The sequence below is a fragment of the Lissotriton helveticus genome, unplaced genomic scaffold (genome assembly GCF_964261635.1).
Source record: "Lissotriton helveticus unplaced genomic scaffold, aLisHel1.1 SCAFFOLD_509, whole genome shotgun sequence".
NCBI classification, from domain to species: domain Eukaryota; kingdom Metazoa; phylum Chordata; class Amphibia; order Caudata; family Salamandridae; genus Lissotriton; species Lissotriton helveticus.
Window position 1 is genome coordinate 239,517 of NW_027611743.1, and position 12,974 is coordinate 252,490.

Consider the following 12,974-nt stretch of genomic DNA (forward strand, 5'->3'; position numbering starts at 1 on the left):
TGAGCTCGGATGAGAATGGCTGGCCGTTATCTGAATACACGACCCTAGGTAATCCATAGCGGGGAAAATACTCACGAACCAACTGCCTGGCAGTGGTCGCAGCTGTGTAATCTGGAACTGGATATGCTTCTGTCCACCTGGACAAAGCGCATACAACTACGAGGACATACTTGAAACCTCGACATCGCTCCATCTGAATATAATCCATTTGGAGGACCTCAAAAGGGTGGTCAGGAGGATGGAATCCACCTTGTTCCACCGGGACACTTTTACCTGGATTGAACTGACAACATATCATACAGGTACGTACTTTCTGCTTGGCTGATGCTCGTAAATGCTTGTTAAACCAAAGGTTCTGGATACTGTCTAACATGGCTTTTTCTCCTAAATGTGCTGGACTATGTGCGGTGTGAATAATGACTTGAACCATAGAGTCGGGGAGAAACCATGTGGCTTTTCCCTTCGTTAACCATCCCTGATCTGTCTGGACCCCTCCTTGTTCGGACCATTTCTTGATTTCATCGGGAGTAGCATGTAACTGTATATCTATGACATCTTGTGTAGGGTCCTTAACTGTCATACAAGTAGTCTGATCTGGAGTGAGTGTCTGTGTCGTGTTAACTGGAATGTCTGGAGTCTGAGCTGTGAGCTTGGCTGTTCGATCTGCTAGATCGTTACCCTGGGAAATGATATCAGTGACTTTCGTATGTGCCTTGCACTTCATGATAGCGATAGCTGTCGGTAAATGTATTGCATCTAACAGAGCTTGAATGAGGAAACCATGCTGAATCTTGGTTCCATGAGAAGTCATGAAACCTCTTTCCTGCCAGAGCACTCCAAAGTCGTGTACGACTCCGAATGCGTAACGTGAATCTGTGTATATGTTTACTTTCAAGTTCTTGGCACGTATGCAGGCTTGGGTCAGAGCGATGAGCTCTGCTGCTTGAGCAGACAGAGTGTCAATGCGATGTGTTTCTATAACTTCGGTTTCAGTAGTCACTGCATACGCGGCTACTAGTTCTCCTGTACTTGTTCTCATACATGAACCATCCACATAAAGTGTCAGGTCGGGATCAGGTAATGCAATGTCTGAAAAGTCTTGTCTAGGCTTTGTCATGGTGTTGACAACTTCCACACAGTCATGTGTGGCAGGATTTGAAGTAACTGACGGTAACAGTGTAGCTGGATTCAAAATGTTGCAGCGTCTGATTTCTATGTGTGGCTGAAATAATGTCAGTTCATAACCTGTTAAACGTGCAATTGTCAAATGCTGAGTCTGTGTTCGGTTTAAAAGAACTTCCACGGAGTGTGGAACTTGTACTGTCAGGGAGTGTCCTAACACTATGGAATCACTTTGTCTAATAGCTAGAGCTGTGGCTGCAACTGACTTGAGGCACGCAGGCAACGCCTGGGCCACTGGATCTAATGTGCTAGAAAAATAAGCACAGGGCTTGTATTGTCCTGCTTGATCTTGTGTAAGAACAGATAATGCAGTACCATCACGTTCTGTGACAAAAAGTGTAAAAGGCTTACTGTAGTTCGGTGTTGCTAGAACAGGTGCATTACATAAAGCTTTCTTTAACTCATTAAAAACAAGTGTATGTTCCTGGGTCCAAGGGAGGACAGTCGATACGGCTGCCTCCTGTGTCGTTAACTGTATCAGTGGCTTGGCTAGAAATGCATACTGAGGAATCCATTGTCTGCAGTAAGAAGTGAGGCCGATAAAAGCTCGTACCTCCTTCTGTGTCTTGGGCTGTGGAAGACGTGCTATTAACTGGATACGGTCAGGTGTCAACTGCCTACCCCTCTTGGACAGTAAGTGTCGTAAGTAGACCACTTGCTGGACACAGAATTGCAATTTGGAAGGGGACACCTTGTGCCCCATCTCGGCCAGGAAATACAGAACTGTAAGTGACGCACGCTCGCAGTCACGTTCAGAACGGGCTGTGATCAGTAGATCATCGACATACTGGAGCAGGGCAGTGTCAGTTGGCATGCGAATATTGTCTAGTTGTCTCTTAAGTGCTTGACTGTAAATGCTAGGACTTTCTGTGAAACCTTGAGGTGCTCGTGTGAATTTATAGCTTCTTCCATTTAAACAGAATCCGAAAAGGAACTGGCTGTCTGGATGAATGGGGACACTGAAAAATGCGTTCTTGGGATCAATAACTGTAAAGAACGTGGCTTCAGAATCAATGGCTGTCAATAGGGAAGAAATATCTGGGACCACTGGGTACTGGGGTATGATACATTTATTAAGTTCTCGAAGGTCAATCACTAATCGATAAACTGGAGGTGCATTTGGATCAGTACGTTTCAGGACTGGAATGATAGGAGAATTACATACATTGGAGTCAGTTTCTACAACCACTCCTTGAACAATAAGCTCGTCAATAATTTTGGATAAGGCTGCTACAGCCTCAGGTGGCAATTTGTACTGTCTGATTCGTGGTAAAACAACACCTTGCTTCAGAGTCACACGATGGGGTGTGATATGCATACAACCTACATCAGTTGGACCTTGCGCCCATAAATGCTGTGGTACATTCAATAATCTTGGATCAAAATCACGTAAAACATAATGACCTTTAAAGTCACGTAAAAACAGACGGACCCCTTCTGGGGAGCAGCATATGACTGCTCCTAGTTCTTTCAATGTCTTAATGCCTAACAAATTTTCTGGACAAGATTTCGTGAGTAACAAGTCTGTAGTTCGAGACAATGGACCAACTTCTAGAGTAACTGGTTTCGATATTTCATTAACAATGGGCTTTCCTGAAAATCCAAGGGAAACATTTCTAGAGCCTGAGAGTGGAGCCCCTGGAACCTCGTCATGACTGATGGTAGTCCTACTTGCCCCTGTATCAATCAGAAACTTTCTGTCTTTCCCCAATACTTGACTGTGTACATAGGGACCCTCTTGATCTACAGGAATCTCGATGAGAGGCAAGCCTACCTCCCTCTCTAGGCTGTTTCATGAATACGGCTGATAATCTGGATACTCTGACTGTGCGTACTGGTACATCTGCTGTGTAACGTGTTGTGTTGCAGCTATAGGCTGCGGTGCTGTAACTGTCTGTTGTGCATTCTGTGGTGGCTGAGAAGTCTGTGAGACTTGTTCTTGTCTAGGCGGACGTGGTCTTTCTTTAGTCTTACCAGTAGCTATATTGTGTTTCAGAACTGCACATTCGTTTATAAAATGACCTGGCTGTTTACAGTAATTGCAGGTCCCTTTAACGGGAGCTGCAGGATGACTGGCTTGATTCGGACCCCTCTTCTGACTGTCTTGTGGAACAGATTGTGCAACTAGTACTTTCATTTTCGTGTCTTTCATACGTCTCCTTTCGTGTTCCTGCTCTTCCCTGATTCTGTTCTGGTGGTACTGGAGCATCTGGAGCATCTGTGACGGAGTATTGGCTTGCCAGGTACTTTCGACTTTCAGGACTCGATTTTTAACTTGTGGACTTGAATTCTCGACTAGTTTGGTAACAAAAAGATGAGGGTACGACTCACTACTCGTTTTCAGACCACTATTAATAATAAAACATTTCTCAAATCTAGAATAGAAATCACTAGTATCTTCGTCTTGTTTCTGTTTACAGGCTGAGATAGCATCCCAATCTTCCTTTTTCGTGGCTAGTAATCTTGGCAAAACGTGTATTAATAACTTGGGCAATTCTTTAGATTTATCTCCAAGACCGGTACCTGGTACTCGTATATTATCTTCAGTTTCTAGAGCTGTCCAATCTATCTTTTTCTCTCCCACCTCCCATTCTTTTTCTTTGAGTTTTTCATATATGCCCGCAGGCAACAGGACCTTTAGCATTTTAATGATATCAGGATACGTATATTCTCCCATACGGAGCATGTCTTTTAATTCACGATGGAACCCTGCTGGATCTTTGTCGTGACAGGGAATTAACTTTTTCATCTCTAAGAGTTCCATTTTTGTAATAGGGGTGTAAACAAACACTCGTTCTAGACCACCACCCTCTTTCTTGACTGGATGTACTTCTCGTAACGGATTCTGTCTATCTATGTAGAATGATTTACTTTCTGGGGGTGAGACGTGAACAAAATGTGGATTCAGAAACGTTCGGTATTTGTGGCGCTGTTCTAGAATGACACTAATTAAATCGGTACCTAGACCTTTCCATCTGTACTGGAGTAACTCGTTTAATACATCATGTAGCGGACCTGGATCAGAATGCTGATCCTCATACAGTATAATGAGGTGCTGGATCATATACATACCCACCAGTCGTTGCTCGGCTGGGGGCAGTTTCAGAAACATTTGTGCCACTATTTCGTCTGGAAAAGTGGTAGAATCAGTAGTCCATCAGACTGCTGATCGGGCTAGTTCTTGTTCATGCATTGTACTGAGCTCGCTATAACCTATTCGTAATTTCAGAATGTGATCGGTAGCTTGGAATACTTGCTCAAGAGAACCCTGCTCTGGTGCTGGAGGAAGAAAAACTTTCTTGTAATCTAGGCGTGAATGTCGGTCGGAAAGTCTAGCTCTACCTACGTACGCTATTCTGTCGGGATTCTCGTTGTCTACCTCTTCAGTAGAAGAGTCATCTTCCTTCTCTGTTGCTTGTTTTGCTTCTTGTTTTTCGTGTATAGTTATGATTTCCCTACGGATTTTCTTGTACATACTCTCTATACAATTTTGTGTCTTGTGTTTTCCCTCGGCTATATTGTCACTCCACCTAGTCAGGACTTTCATTTCTTCTGGATCTTTTTCTGGATAATCTTGCTCTCTTATTAAACAGTTAATCAAAAACTTTAAAATCATGAGCTGAGTCTCGACTTTTCTTTGAACCATGGCTTCGTGAATACTTCCTGGATTCACTCCTGTACGGATAAAACGATATATTCTGTCTAGATGTTCTCCCATATCGGGCAGGGTTTCCAAAAAGCCGGCAACCCGTCTTAAACGTAATGAATATATGACCATGTGATCATCGCCTGGAACTGGATCATAACGACATTCAGTAAGGGCTCGCTTGATATCTACGTATGTAGTGACTTTTGGCGTACGCTGCAACGCTAGTTCATGTAGCGTCAGACGTCTTGGTTGAGGCGGGGTACTAGGAGAACCTCCCCCCGCGGCTCCTAAACTAGAATCGTCGGTGGATACTGTACGTGCTGGTAGAGTGACTGACAAAACGGGTACATGTACGGTGGGCTGGTCTGGGGGTGCTGTAACAGGTACTGTAACATTGACTGGACCCGCGGGACCAGCGGTTGGAGGAGCAGGAATTACATTATTAACGGGAGCAGGCGGAATAGGATTTGCATATTCTGGGACTGTATTGTCCAAATAGGACGAGAGAAAAATATCAGCTGCGGTCGGTTTGTGACGTAGCTTAATCGGGACCAATGGTGGTGGGAAATTACAGGGTACTTCCGGGGTTGCTTTTGGCAAGCCCTCGGCAAGAAGAGGATACATACCTTTAATAAGGGCATTTCTCTGTCTGTCTGACTGTTCGGCTCTAACTCGTTCACCTTCTTCGATTAATTCCCTTTCTTGGGCTTTTTCTGCGGATTCCCTACTTAATTCTGTTTTTCTGAATTCTTTTTCGGTTCTTTTATGAGATTCTTTGCGCCATAACTCGATGGCATCTTTCTGGGACTGTCTGGCTTTCTTTTTCCACAATGCTTCTTCTACTCGCATGATGCACTCGGCATCCCATGTACCTGATACGGGCCATCTATATTTCTCTTCTAGTTCCCTGGTATAGTCCGCCCATAAGTCTAGATATATTATGGCATCTAAGTCATGCTTGTGATACATAAAATGTCCTGGACTGTCCCTAGGAGGGACAGGAACTGCTTCTTCGAGTAACCCTTTTCTGGTCTTTAACTGACGTAATTTCGAGAACAAAGGCATTTCCGGAATATACTTGAAACACAATACACAATAATCACAGTAATAAAATAGCGAACAAAGCACTCATACCACGACATAAAAATACATGAATAACAATTCGAACAGAATACTACCTGATACACTGAAAACGGAACACATGAATTTCTCGAGAACGAAACTTACTAGAATTACTGGATGCACTGCTAAAACAGTACAGAACATACCGGTCCCATAAAGAGACACGTCAGGACCCGTATCCACCTAGGTGAATACTTCGGACTGGATCTGTGTACCCAAACCCATCGGACCAGGACCAAACTAATGACCCTGTCTAGATACTTCCCCTGCGACGGTACTCACCGGGAAGCAGAAACTGGAAGGCCTCGGACTGGACTGGACTGCTACGACGTCGGACTACGAACTTCGGAAACTTCGGTTACAGGTGGGCCTCCGGATACTTCGGACCTTGCTCTCTCGGCTTGGGCTCTGGTCGGGACTAACCGCATTCCACACCGCTTCGTCTGGATGTCGGACCGCAGCCTCCGTTTCCTCCGTGGGCCTGAGGGAGACTTGAAGCAGAAATATCTGCCGGTGCGCAGTAGAGTTTTGTCACGGCTGTAGAGGGTCAGGGGGCCTGCGTGGCATCGCCAGCGCGTGAGGAAGGGGCTCGTCCCTGTTCGGGCGCCATTATGTGGTATATAAATAAATAATACCGGGACTATTTTTGACTATATTAACAATAACAGATACTCAATAAATAAGAGGCAGGATCCGATGTGTCCGAGTCAAAAGGATTTATTCAGGCAAAAGGGAAGGGACTGGAACGGAACAGCCTGAAATAAAACAGGAAGGAAGGAAGGCAGCTGCACCATTTCATCGACAGTGCAGCATATATATAGTAATACATTACATTACATTACATACAGTAGGCGTAACTTATGACAAATGTAAGATAAGAGTACATGGGTGGAGAAAGAAGGCGTGTACAGGGCGTGCATTGAGACATGTGATGAGAACGTCACAAAAGTGTCATGAATGGGGTGGAAACATGGAGGGGGCTACTCGAGCAGCTGGGACCTTTAACCTAGTGGTGCGCGCAAACGGGCAATGACGTGTTACCAGGGAAAACTGGGGGCTATGACTTCTGCGCTAGAAGAGGAGACTAAAGTCTGCGGTGTCAGGACGACATGTACCTATAGCATATCTGGTATCTGGTGTTTGGAGTACATGTTGATAGAATCCAAAAGTTATCAGGGCGAAGGCTTCTTGACACTAAGACTAGTGCATGCATCTATTCTACATGTATTGCGTGAGCTAGGAATATTCTATGAATATTAATACAGTATTTCTCTTGCATGGAGACAGAAAGACTAGACCATAGCTGAAACTGTTGATGCGGTTCAGTAGCTTAGGAATGCAAAGGAGGAGGGCTGGACTGATAGCTAGAAGCATAACATACTCTTGGCAGACAGGCAGGCAGAGCCAGGCCGGGCCGGGCACCGCGCGGGAGGAAGTAAGTGAAGGGTCAGGGATGCAGGTGGGGGCTGCATCGCTCCTCGGAGAGGGTTCAGGAGACTGGAGCTTGAATCTAGTGTCCGGGCCCTTTTGAGGCCTAGAAACGGGGACAATTCAATGAATTAACGTGCACACTGTAAAACGTGGCAACATAGGCCTAATACTCGTTGTTTTCACGAGAACTGGAAACTGGCATACTAACGTTGGACACAACTGTAATTGCGTCTTTAATCGATCATAGGGGGATACATGCATATCGATCATGCACATATAACATAGAATGGGGAACACGTAGGCACATATAACATGGCAAAATTTACTTTTCCACATGACCACCGCGTTCTAAACAATCTGTAAGCGTTTGATCAGGTAGGCAGGAGCCCCAGCGTAGAGACAGGTGGCATAGTCCAGATGTGAGGTGATCAGGGCGTGAACAATGGTATGGCAAAATTCCCGAGGGAGAAAAGGGAGAATTTTGTGAATCATGTACAATTTACCGAAACACGCTGGGAAACCTGGTCAAATTGAGATTTACAGGATAACTCGTTGTTGAACCAGAATCCGAGATTCCTGGCTGAGTCCACAGGTGCCGGAGGGGGGTTTAACACCAATGGCCACCATCATAGAGGTGCAGGAGGGTTTTTTGATGAAAAAACAGCACCTCGGTTTTATCAGAGTTGAGCCTAAGCGTGTTTGATGCCAACAGGGTGGAGATGTTGCACAAGCAGTGTCTAAAATTAGAGAAAGCTGCTTCAGAGTAATCCTTAAAATAGAACACCAATTGTGTGTTGTCAGCATTAGAAATCACTCTGACACCACAAGATTCTACCACTGAGGCCAGAGGAGGGAGATTTACATCAATAGCGGGCTCAGTGCGGATTCTCCTCGGACACAAATGGCTGAAGGGAGGCCTGTTGAGTGAGGCCATCTAGAAAGGATCTGATCCAGGATAGAGGGGTACCCTGAATCCCAAGATAGTCTCTCAAGCAAAATATCATGAGAGACTGTATCGAATGCCACGGACAGGTCGAGAAGCACCAGCATCGCTGCTTCACCTACGTCCAAACATTCTCAGAGGGTTTCAGAAACCTCCAGTAGCGCAGTCTCTGTGCTATATCCGGATCTAAACCTGGATTGTGAGTCGTGTAAATGATGGCACGTCTCAAGATAGCTCGATAATTGCTCCTGAACTACTTTTTCCTGGACTTTGGCTGGTTTAGGTACCAGGGAAATGGGGCGGTAATTTTTAAAAACGGAAGGATCCTCATCCGTTTATTTCAAAATAGGTATTAGCATGGCCTGTTTCCAGGTCAAAGGGAAAGAGGGAAAGCCCCAGTTCACAGGGAGGTGTTCCAAATCAAGTTCAAAGGAGAAATAATGAGGGGGGCTAAAGAGCTAAATATTATTGCCAGGCAGGGGTCCTTTGTGGAGCTTGATTTACAGGCGAACAATTTCTGGAGTGGTAAATGAGTGGAGATCGGGTGAAAGGTGGTGAATGGCTCACTATTGGTTACCACTGAGTTTTGAACCGGGGCAATCCAGAGTAGGGCCGAACGTAGAGTAAATGTCTAACATTTTATCTTGAAAGAAGTCCAATAGTCCATTGCAGAGTTCCTGAGTAAGGGAAATCATGCTAGATAATGCGAATGGTTTAGTAAAATCTTTCACTATTTAAACAAACCTTTACAATGCAATAGGTCTTGCATTTGTGAGAGAGCTATTGGCACTGAAAATTAAGTTTGGGCAAATTTTGCGGATTTGAGATCTGCAAATTCGCGCGAAATCGGCAAAAAAATCCGTGAGTTCGCTAAAAAATTCGCAAACTCGCGGATTTGCCCAAAAGACTGTTTACCACTGTCTACAGTGGCTACAGTAAGTGCTACCTCGTTGGGTAAATGTATAGTGCTTTTCCTACACTACAGCTGCGTAAAGTGCCAGAAGAGTTGTCTCCAGTGACCATGTGTGTGTTACTATGCCATCGCGCCGAAAGGCGCAGGGGTCCCTTGAGTGAGCTGTCCTTCGTAGTGGGTGAATGGCGGGAAGACGGTGCACACAGCTAGTGTGTAGGCGGGGCCAAACGGGCGGGATTCTATGCGAGTTCACATGCCTCTTGTGTGTAAAAAAGGTCAGAGACCGATCAGAGAAGCAGATGAGGAGAAAAAAGCTCCTGGACACAGGAACTGCACGGGGATTGCGCTCGTGAAAGTCAAGGATGCAGAGGCCTCTATCCAGCATCACAGCTAATTTTCGACGGTAGAAATGGGGAGAAAGCACATGTGCCCAGCCTCGACAAAGCTCATGATTGTTTTTGGGCTGATGAATGCGTTACTGAACTTGAGCTTCAACTCGGGCATCTGCTGTAAGTGCTTCCTGTTGAGGTTTAATTTTTGTGACAGGAGCATCGTGCCAGAATGAACCCTGCCCTTCATATTTATCCAAGAAGACGCCACCGTTTTGTGCGATATCTCTACTCACCTGGAGTACTTTCTACTGGCTAATCAGTAAGTGCTACCTCGATGGGTAAATGTATAGTGCTTTTCCTACACTACAGCTGCGTAAAGTGCCAGAAGAGTTGTCTCCAGTGACCATGTGTGTGTTACTATGCCATCGCGCCGAAGGGCGCTGGGGTCCCTTGAGTTAGCTGTTCATAAAAAATAAAAAAAATCCAACGGCTCGCGAGTTTGCGAATTTTCGGCAATTTCGCGAGATTCGCGGATTGCGAAATTGCCAGAAATCCGCAAGTTTCGCGAGCGTAACGGATTTTTGGCCCATGCTTACTGAAAATGACAATGTATTTTATCTATGTGTTTTGGTTTGGAGTGGAGTAGATGTATATGGTTTGGAGTGGAGCTATTTGGGCTGGATTGGAATTCTTAGTTGTGGAATTGTATGGGGTGGAATTGTGTGGTGTGCAGAATATTTATGTTGTGCAATTACGTCACATGTTGAATACGTGGGTGAGAGCTGTATAGAATAGATAGAAATTAAGATCTAGAGGGATAGGTAGTTTATGCAAGAAGTGATGAATGAACTCTAGATGGAGTAGCAGAAAGTGTGTGAGGGAGAGAGAAAGAAGGGGAGAGCATGCTACAGATGCATAAAGAGGGAGCACCAAGTGGCAAGAAGTGTTATAAACAAGTTACCTATATTCCACTTCAACCACACCAGTTAATCAAACCCTAAAACTCCTCCCACTTTTACTAATCACGTCCTCTGCTTACACAAGACCCAGATGCTCACTTGTTAGGTTGTAGAATTTGCTTGTTTTGAGCAGTGCCGAAAGGCTCCAAATACCCCATTGTACCACTAGATCAATTCCAGGGCAAGTTTCTGCAGCGTTGCAGCACCAAGAAAGTGCAAGGAAACTGCTGAACGGACCTCACTCCTAGCCCGCCTCGAAAGTGCACTCCCACCAATGTAATTCTGACACTGGACGTCTAGCCAGTAAGATGTGTACCTTGTTCCTTCACTACATGGCTGTTATTAATGCCTGCTGCCAACGTATAATTAGAAAATATGCGTCTATATTTTTTATAACTATTTATATGAATCCTTTTTTTCTGGTTTAGTGACAGGTATATTGTATGCACAAAAAAAATGTCATAAATCACAAAACTCTGATGAATAAATATCAGACATTTTTAATATGATTGTCTAAATCCTATTCATTTTTTTTATGTATGCACTTTTCCTGCTTTAGTGTTTTTTGAAAGTGAGAATAATGGCAGTTTCAAGATGGCGGGTTTATTAGCGAACCACACAGTAGGTTTTGTTCTCCAAATAAGCTACAAACATTGTGCAGCTGGGATGAATTTAGATCTCATCCGGGCGGGAGGAGGTGGTGGTGGGAGGGCAGCAAGGTCGAGATTAAGTGAATTGCAACAGGCACAAAAGCTTAACATGCACCCTCAGTGTAACACGAGCATCTAAAGGATTAGGAACACAAAACGAATGTTAAGCACAGCATACTTGAAGTGTGCAGTGTGCTGAGCATGAGGCACACAAAAACAATAAGCGAGGCAGACGTGAAGTCAGTGCTGCGATGAGCCAGGAGAACAAAAAACAAAACAGAACACTTATAAGAAGTGCTTCTGTCAGTCAGAGTAGATAACACGCACCCACGGTTAAACATGAGCAGGCAAGAAATAAAAAAAAGAGTCACCAAAGGAACACATAAACACCTAAAGCATAAGGATACAGTACTTGGCCGGTGCTCCAATGGGAGGAAACAAAAAAAACAAGATGTACAGGATGCTATATTATGAGATTGCCTTTTGGATGAAAACAGATTAAGTTAGCAGAGGATCACTGATTTTATCTCTTTCGTGGCAAACCTCAATCTAAATCAAACAACATCCAAGTTAGTGTGGCACCTGGTGAACTGGATCATGTCTAAAGGATCATAAACACAGAATGTACTCATGAAACGTTCATTTAGTTTAACATTTCCAGTATTGCTGATAGACCATCATTCAGCTAGGAAAAGTGTAAAAAGATACTGTCCCGCTACAGCTGTGCACTCAGAGACATGGCTGCCTCGTGGAGAAGCAATACAAATCTGGTTACGGCTGTCCTTTTTCTCAATGCTGGTTGGTCTCACACTCCAAATATGGCCCAATGACAGTCATGTGTCAATGTTTTTATTGTTTGTTATCATAGTCCTTTTAGCTCATGGAAAAGGTGGCCTAATGGGATGGGGTTAATGAGATTTTCTTTTAATACCTCTTAGTTCCCATGATGCCTAAATCTAGATTTTCACTGATTGCCTTGGAGATGGACTAGATGAGGCTTTTTAGCTAAACCTGTTATATGTAGAGCACGTTGAGAAGAATCAGTAGTAAAAATGCCTTCTCTCCCCAACTGGACCAAGAGACAGGATTTCAGAAATACAGTGCTCTGCCTGGACTCATTTAGATGCCTCGAAATGTCCAGTGCTAGCTGTATGCAAGCAGTTCTGATTGCAGAAGTTAGCGGGAATGTTGCAATTAACTACAGTGTGCACAGTTTATCACAAGCAAAATGGGCAACGTCCACTATGCAAATAATATGCGTTTCGTTTTTGGTTGAAGTGACAGAGTGCATAAAGTGGTCAGTAAGGGAAATAATTTACAATTTTTGACCCCCAATCACATTTAAGAAAGTACAAAACGGAAAAAAAACGTATTAATGCTTGCAACTGTACTGAAGTAGCGGTCGGGCTTCAAGGAGCCTTCAGGGGGGATGTATGTCATTACGACGCGGTGTTTACACCATGCTACCATTATAACGCAGTTATCACAACGCAAGTCGTTACAACGACTTGCGTTGGAGGGCGCTGGATTGTGGATTATTTGAATTTTCTATTCCAACTCCAGCCCACGTAACAGTAGGGAAAGTGTTGGAATAGAAAATTAAACTATTCCTTGAGCAAGAACGCCATCCAGCGCAAGTCGTAGTAACGACTTGCGTTGTGATGGCTGCGTCGTAAAGGCCCCGCGGTGTAAACACCGCGTTGTAAAGGATGTTTCCCTTCAGAGGTCACTCAGGTGCCAATGTTTGTTGGCAAAGCACCGGGGCCTTGGGTCTTCAGTGTCATCATTGTTAC